The sequence below is a fragment of the Diorhabda carinulata genome, chromosome Y (genome assembly GCF_026250575.1).
Source record: "Diorhabda carinulata isolate Delta chromosome Y, icDioCari1.1, whole genome shotgun sequence".
Lineage (NCBI taxonomy): Eukaryota > Metazoa > Arthropoda > Insecta > Coleoptera > Chrysomelidae > Diorhabda > Diorhabda carinulata.
In genome coordinates this window covers 5,046,206-5,055,102 of record NC_079473.1, presented here as the reverse complement: position 1 = coordinate 5,055,102, position 8,897 = coordinate 5,046,206, and positions in this window count along the sequence as shown.

The following is an 8,897-nucleotide window of genomic DNA, read 5'->3' as shown; positions in this document are numbered from 1 at the left end:
CCATAAACGCTCACTCATGACCTCGTTTTTTCTTTAGAAAAACTAATCAAAAAATGGGGGAGAATTGTTAGATTTCGAAACGAAGAAGAGGAGATAGAGTTCGGTGGGAAATTTATAAACGCGTTATGTAATTCCGACGATGCCAGGTTTCGTAAAAAAAGTCAAGTCTTCGATGCTTTGTCATTGAATGTCACCTCCGTAATAATATAGTCTTCGGAAAGAGTGTTTCACAATGACGCATCGGAGAGAGGAAAATCCATAAACGCTCACTTATGATATTGATTTTTCTCAAAAAACTAATCAAAAAGTGAGAGAATTGTGAGATTTCGAAACGAAGAAGAGGAGATGGAGTTCGGTGGGAAATTTAGAAACGCGTTATGTAATTCCGACGATGCCACGTTTCGTAAGAAAAGTCCAGGCTTCGATGCTTTGTCATTGAATGTCACCCCCGTAATAATATAATCTTCGATAAGTGTGTTCACAATGACGTAACGGAGAGAGGAAAATCCATAAACGCTTACTCATGACCTCGTTTATTCCTCAAAAAATCCAATCAAAAAGTGGGGGAGAATTGTTAGATTTCGAAACGAAGAAGAGGAGATTGAGTTCGGTGGGAAATTTATAAACGCGTTATGTAATTCCGACGATGCCAGGTTTCGTAAAAAAAGTCAAGTCTTCGATGCTTTGTCATTGAATGTCACCTCCGTAATAATATAGTCTTCGGAAAGAGTGTTTCACAATGACGCAACGGAGAGAGGAAAATCCATAAACGCTCACTCATGACCTCGTTTTTTCCTTAGCAAAACTAATCAAAAAATGGGGGAGAATTGTTAGATTTCGAAAAGAAGAAGAGGAGATTGAGTTCGGTAGGAAATTTAGAAACGCGTTATGTAATTCCGACGATGCCAGGTTTCGTAAAAAAAGTCAAGTCTTCGATGCTTTGTCATTGAATGTCACCTCCGTAATAATATAGTCTTCGGAAAGAGTGTTTCACAATGACGCAACGAAGAGAGGAAAATCCATAAACGATCACTCATGATCTCGTTTTTTCCTCATAAAAACTAATCAAAAAATGGGGGAAAATTGTTAGATTTCGAAACGAAGAAGAGGAGATTGAGTTTGGTAGGAAATTTAGAAACGCGTTATGTAATTCCGACGAAGCCACGTTTCATTAAAAAAGTCAAGTATTCTATGCTTTGGTGCTGAATGGGTTACTTTCTCAATAATATAGTCTTTGGAAAGTGTGTTTCATAAAGGCGCAACGTAGAGAGGAAAATCTATAAACGCTCACTTAAGACATTGATTTTCCTCAAAAAACTAATCAAAAAGTGGGAGAGAATTGTTAGATTTCGAAACGAAGAGGAGATGGAGTTCGGTAGAAAATATAGAAACCCGTTATGTAATTCCAACGATGCCACGTTTCGTAAAAAAAGTCATGGCCTCGATGCTTTGTCATTGAATGTCACCCCCGTAATAATATAATCTTCGATAAGTGTGTTTCACAATGACGCAACGGAGAGAAGAAAATCCATAAATGCTCACTCATGACCTTGTTTTATCCTCAAAAGAACTAATCAGGAAGTGGGAGAGAATTGTTAGATTTCGAAACGAAGAAGAGGAGATGGAGTTCGGTAGGAAATTTAGAAACGCGTTATGTACTTCCGACAAAGCCACGTTTCATTAAAAAAGTCAAGTCTTCGATGCTTTGTCATTGAATGTCACCTCCGTAATAATATAGTCTTCGTAAAGAGTGTTTCACAATGACGAAACGGAGAGAGGAAAATCCATAAACGCTCACTCATGACCTCGTTTTGTCCTTAGAAAAACTAATCAATAAATGGGGGAGAATTGTTAGATTTCGAAACGAAGAAGAGGAGATTGAGTTCGGTGAGAAATTTATAAACGCGTTATGTAATTCCGACGATGCCAGTTTTCGTAAAAAATGTCAAGTCTTCGATGCTGTGTTATTGAATGTCACCTCCGTAATAATATAGTCTTCGGAAAGAGTGTTTCACAATGACGCAACAGAGAGAGGAAAATCCATAAACGCTTACTCATGACCTTGTTTTTTCTTTAGAAAAACTAATCAAAAAATGGGGGAGAAATGTTAGATTTCGAAACGAAGAAGAGGAGATAGAGTTCGGTGGGAAATTTATAAACGCGTTATGTAATTCCGACGATGCCAGGTTTCGTAAAAAAAGTCAAGTCTTCGATGCTTTGTCATTGAATGTCACCTCCGTAATAATATAGTCTTCGGAAAGAGTGTTTCACAATGACGCATCGGAGAGAGGAAAATCCATAAACGCTCACTTATGATATTGATTTTTCTCAAAAAACTAATCAAAAAGTGAGAGAATTGTGAGATTTCGAAACGAAGAAGAGGAGATGGAGTTCGGTGGGAAATTTAGAAACGCGTTATGTAATTCCGACGATGCCACGTTTCGTAAGAAAAGTCCAGGCTTCGATGCTTTGTCATTGAATGTCACCCCCGTAATAATATAATCTTCGATAAGTGTGTTCACAATGACGTAACGGAGAGAGGAAAATCCATAAACGCTTACTCATGACCTCGTTTATTCCTCAAAAAATCCAATCAAAAAGTGGGGGAGAATTGTTAGATTTCGAAACGAAGAAGAGGAGATTGAGTTCGGTGGGAAATTTATAAACGCGTTATGTAATTCCGACGATGCCAGGTTTCGTAAAAAAAGTCAAGTCTTCGATGCTTTGTCATTGAATGTCACCTCCGTAATAATATAGTCTTCGGAAAGAGTGTTTCACAATGACGCAACGGAGAGAGGAAAATCCATAAACGCTCACTCATGACCTCGTTTTTTCTTTAGAAAAACTAATCAAAAAATGGGGGAGAATTGTTAGATTTCGAAACGAAGAAGAGGAGATAGAGTTCGGTGGGAAATTTATAAACGCGTTATGTAATTCCGACGATGCCAGGTTTCGTAAAAAAAGTCAAGTCCTCGATGCTTTGTCATTGAATGTCACCTCCGTAATAATATAGTCTTCGGAAAGAGTGTTTCACAATGACGCATCGGAGAGAGGAAAATCCATAAACGCTCACTTATGATATTGATTTTTCTCAAAAAACTAATCAGGAAGTGGGAGAGAATTGTTAGATTTCGAAACGAAGAAGAGGAGATGGAGTTCGGTGGGAAATTTAGAAACGCGTTATGTAATTCCGACGATGCCACGTTTCGTAAGAAAAGTCCAGGCTTCGATGCTTTGTCATTGAATGTCACCCCCGTAATAATATAATCTTCGATAAGTGTGTTCACAATGACGTAACGGAGAGAGGAAAATCCATAAACGCTTACTCATGACCTCGTTTATTCCTCAAAAAATCCAATCAAAAAGTGGGGGAGAATTGTTAGATTTCGAAACGAAGAAGAGGAGATTGAGTTCGGTGGGAAATTTATAAACGCGTTATGTAATTCCGACGATGCCAGGTTTCGTAAAAAAAGTCAAGTCTTCGATGCTTTGTCATTGAATGTCACCTCCGTAATAATATAGTCTTCGGAAAGAGTGTTTCACAATGACGCAACGGAGAGAGGAAAATCCATAAACGCTCACTCATGACCTCGTTTTTTCCTTAGAAAAACTAATCAAAAAATGGGGGAGAATTGTTAGATTTCGAAACGAAGAAGAGGAGATTGAGTTCGGTAGGAAATTTAGAAACGCGTTATGTAATTCCGACGATGCCAGGTTTCGTAAAAAAAGTCAAGTCTTCGATGCTTTGTCATTGAATGTCACCTCCGTAATAATATAGTCTTCGGAAAGAGTGTTTCACAATGACGCAACGAAGAGAGGAAAATCCATAAACGATCACTCATGATCTCGTTTTTTCCTCATAAAAACTAATCAAAAAATGGGGGAAAATTGTTAGATTTCGAAACGAAGAAGAGGAGATTGAGTTTGGTAGGAAATTTAGAAACGCGTTATGTAATTCCGACGAAGCCACGTTTCATTAAAAAAGTCAAGTATTCTATGCTTTGGTGCTGAATGGGTTACTTTCTCAATAATATAGTCTTTGGAAAGTGTGTTTCATAAAGGCGCAACGTAGAGAGGAAAATCTATAAACGCTCACTTAAGACATTGATTTTCCTCAAAAAACTAATCAAAAAGTGGGAGAGAATTGTTAGATTTCGAAACGAAGAGGAGATGGAGTTCGGTAGAAAATATAGAAACCCGTTATGTAATTTCAACGATGCCACGTTTCGTAAAAAAAGTCATGGCCTCGATGCTTTGTCATTGAATGTCACCCCCGTAATAATATAATCTTCGATAAGTGTGTTTCACAATGACGCAACGGAGAGAAGAAAATCCATAAACGCTCACTCATGACCTTGTTTTATCCTCAAAAGAACTAATCAGGAAGTGGGAGAGAATTGTTAGATTTCGAAACGAAGAAGAGGAGATTGAGTTCGGTGAGAAATTTAGAAACGCGTTATGTAATTCCGACGATGCCACGTTATTAAAAAAAAATCAAGTCTTCGATGCTTTGTCATAGAATGTCACCACCGTAATAATATAGTCTTCGGAAAGAGTGTTTCACAATGACGCAACGGAGAGAGGAAAATCCATAAACGCTCACTTATGACATTGATTTTTCTCAAAAAACTAATCAAAAAATTGGGGAGAATTGTTAGATTTCGAAACGAAGAAGAGGAGATTGAGTTCTGTGGGAAATTTATAAACGCGTTATGTAATTCCGACGATGCCAGGTTTCGTAAAAAAAGTCAAGTCTTCGATGCTTTCTCATTGAATGTCACCTCCGTAATAATATAGTCTTCGGAAAGAGTGTTTCACAATGACGCAACGGAGAGAGGAAAATCCATAAACGCTCACTCATGACCTCGTTTTATCCTTAGAAAAACTAATCAAAAAATGGGGGAGAATTGTTAGATTTCGAAACGAAGAAGAGGAGATGGAGTTCGACAGGAAATTTTTAAACGCGTTATATAATTCCGACGATGCCAGTTTTCGTAAAAATGTCAAGTCTTCGATGCTTTGTTATTGAATGTCACCTCCGTAATAATATAGTCTTCGGAAAGAGTGTTTCACAATGACGCAACGGAGAGAGGAAAATCCATAAACGCTCACTCATGACCTTGTTTTTTCTTTAGAAAAACTAATCAAAAAATGGGGGAGAATTGTTAGATTTCGAAACGAAGAAGAGGAGATAGAGTTCGGTGGGAAATTTATAAACGCGTTATGTAATTCCGGCGATGCCAGGTTTCGTAAAAAAAGTCAAGTCTTCGATGCTTTGTCATTGAATGTCACCTCCGTAATAATATAGTCTTCGGCAAGAGTGTTTCACAATGACGCATCGGAGAAAGGAAAATCCATAAACGCTCACTTATGATATTGATTTTTCTCAAAAAACTAATCAAAAAGTGAGAGAATTGTTAGATTTCGAAACGAAGAAGAGGAGATGGAGTTCGGTGGGAAATTTAGAAACGCATTATGTAATTCCAACGATGCCACGTTTCGTAAGAAAAGTCCAGGCTTCGATGCTTTGTCATTGAATGTCACCCCCGTAATAATATAATCTTCGATAAGTGTGTTCACAATGACGTAACGGAGAGAGGAAAATCCATAAACGCTTACTCATGACCTCGTTTATTCCTCAAAAAATCCAATCAAAAAGTGGGGGAGAATTGTTAGATTTCGAAACGAAGAAGAGGAGATTGAGTTCGGTGGGAAATTTATAAACGCGTTATGTAATTCCGACGATGCCAGGTTTCGTAAAAAATGTCAAGTCTTCGATGCTTTGTTATTGAATGTCACCTCCGTAATAATATAGTCTTCGGAAAGAGTGTTTCACAATGACGCAACGAAGAGAGGAAAATCCATAAACGCTCACTCATGACCTTGTTTTTTCTTTAGAAAAACTAATCAAAAAATGGGGGAGAATTGTTAGATTTCGAAACGAAGAAGAGGAGATAGAGTTCGGTGGGAAATTTATAAACGCGTTATGTAATTCCGACGATGCCACGTTTCGTAAAAAAAGTCAAGTCTTCGATGCTTTGTCATTGAATGTCACCTCCGTAATAATATAGTCTTCGGAAAGAGTGTTTCACAATGACGCATCGGAGAGAGGAAAATCCATAAACGCTCACTTATGATATTGATTTTTCTCAAAAAACTAATCAAAAAGTGAGAGAATTGTTAGATTTCGAAACGAAGAAGACGAGATGGAGTTCGGTGGGAAATTTAGAAACGCGTTATGTAATTCCGACGATGCCACGTTTCGTAAGAAAAGTCCAGGCTTCGATGCTTTGTCATAGAATGTCACCCCCGTAATAATATAATCTTCGATAAGTGTGTTTCACAATGACGCAACGGAGAGAGGAAAATCCATAAACGCTCACTCATGACCTTGTTTTTTCTTTAGAAAAACTAATCAAAAAATGGGGGAGAATTGTTAGATTTCGAAACGAAGAAGAGGAGATTGAGTTCGGTGGGAAATTTATAAACGCGTTATGTAATTCCGACAATGCCAGGTTTCGTAAAAAAAGTCAAGTCTTCGATGCTTTGTTATTGAATGTCACCTCCGTAATAATATAGTCTTTGGAAAGAGTGTTTCACAATGACGCAACGGAGAGAGGAAAATCCATAAACGCTCACTCATGACCTTGTTTTTTCTTTAGAAAAACTAATCAAAAAATGGGGGAGAATTGTTAGATTTCGAAACGAAGAAGAGGAGATAGAGTTCGGTGGGAAATTTATAAACGCGTTATGTAATTCCGACGATGCCAGGTTTCGTAAAAAAAGTCAAGTCTTCGATGCTTTGACATTGAATGTCACCTCCGTAATAATATAGTCTTCGGAAAGAGTGTTTCACGATGACGCATCGGAGAGAGGAAAATCCATAAACGCTCACTTATGATATTGATTTTTCTCAAAAAACTAATCAAAAAGTGAGAGAATTGTTAGATTTCGAAACAAAGAAGAGGAGATGGAGTTCAGTGGGAAATTTAGAAACGCGTTATGTAATTCCGACGATGCCACGTTTCGTAAGAAAAGTCCAGGCTTCGATGCTTTGTCATTGAATGTCACCCCCGTAATAATATAATCTTCGATAAGTGTGTTTCACAATGACGTAACGGAGAGAGGAAAATCCATAAACGCTTACTCATGACCTCGTTTATTCCTCAAAAAATCCAATCAAAAAGTGGGGGAGAATTGTTAGATTTCGAAACGAAGAAGAGGAGATTGAGTTCGGTGGGAAATTTAGAAACGCGTTATGTAATTCCGACGATGCCAGGTTCCGTAAAAAAGTCAAGTCTTCGATGCTTTGTCATTGAATGTCACCTCCGTAATAATATAGTCTTCGGAAAGAGTGTTTCACAATGACGCAACGGAGAGAGAAAAATCCATAAACGCTCACTCATGACCTCGTTTTTTCCTTAGAAAAACTAATCAAAAGATGGGGAAGAATTGTTAGATTTCGAAACGAAGAAGAGGAGATGGAGTTCGATAGGAAATTTTTAAACGCGTTATGTAATTCCGACGATGCCAGGTTTCGTAAAAAATGTCAAGTCTTCGATGCTTTGTTATTGAATGTCACCTCCGTAATAATATAGTCTTCGGAAAGAGTGTTTCACAATGACGCAACGGAGAGAGGAAAATCCATAAACGCTCAGTCATGACCTCGTTTTTTCCTTAGAAAAACTAATCAAAAAATGGGGGAGAATTGTTAGATTTCGGAACGAAAAAGAGGAGATTGAGTTCGGTGGGAAATTTATAAACGCGTTATGTAATTCCGACGATGCCAGGTTTCGTAAAAAAAGTCAAGTCTTCGATGCTTTGTCATTGAATGTCACCTCCGTAATAATATAGTCTTCGGAAAGAGTGTTTCACAATGACGCAACGGAGAGAGGAAAATCCATAAACGCTCACTCATGACCTCGTTTTTTTTTTAGAAAAACTAATCAAAAAATGGGGGAGAATTGTTAGATTTCGAAACGAAGAAGAGGAGATTGAGTTCGGTGAGAAATTTATAAACGCGTTATGTAATTCCGACGATGCCAGGTTTCGTAAAAAAAGTCAAGTCTTCGATGCTTTGTCATTCAATGTCACCTCTGTAATAATATAGTCTTCGGAAAGAGTGTTTCACAATGTTTCACAATGACGCAAGAGAGGAAAATCCATAAACGCTCACTCATGATCTCGTTTTTTCCTCATAAAAACTAATCAAAAAATGGGGGAGAATTGTTAGATTTCGAAACGAAGAAGAGGAGATTGAGTTTGGTAGGAAATTTAGAAACGCGTTATGTAATTCCGACAAAGCCACGTTTCATTAAAAAAGTCAAGTATTCTATGCTTTGGTGCTGAATGGGTTACTTTCTCAATAATATAGTCTTTGGAAAGTGTGTTTCATAAAGACGCAACGTAGAGAGGAAAATCTATAAACGCTCACTTCAGACATTGATTTTCCTCAAAAAACTAATCAAAAAGTGGGAGAGAATTGTTAGATTTCGAAACGGAGAGGAGATGGAGTTCGGTAGAAAATATAGAAACCCGTTATGTAATTCCAACGATGCCACGTTCCGTAAAAAAAGTCATGGCCTCGATGTTTTGTCATAGAATGTCACCCCCGTAATAATATAATCTTCGGAAAGAGTGTTTCACAATGACGCAACGGAGAGAGGAAAATCCATAAACGCTCACTCATGACCTCGTTTTTTCCTTAGAAAAACTAATCAAAAAATGGGGGAGAATTGTTAGATTTCGAAACGAAGAAGAGGAGATGGAGTTCGGTGGGAAATTTAGAAACGCGTTATGTAATTCCGACGATGCCAGGTTTCGTAAAAAATGTCAAGTCTCCGATGCTTTCTCATTGAATGTCACCTCCGTAATAATATAGTCTTCGGGAAGAGTGT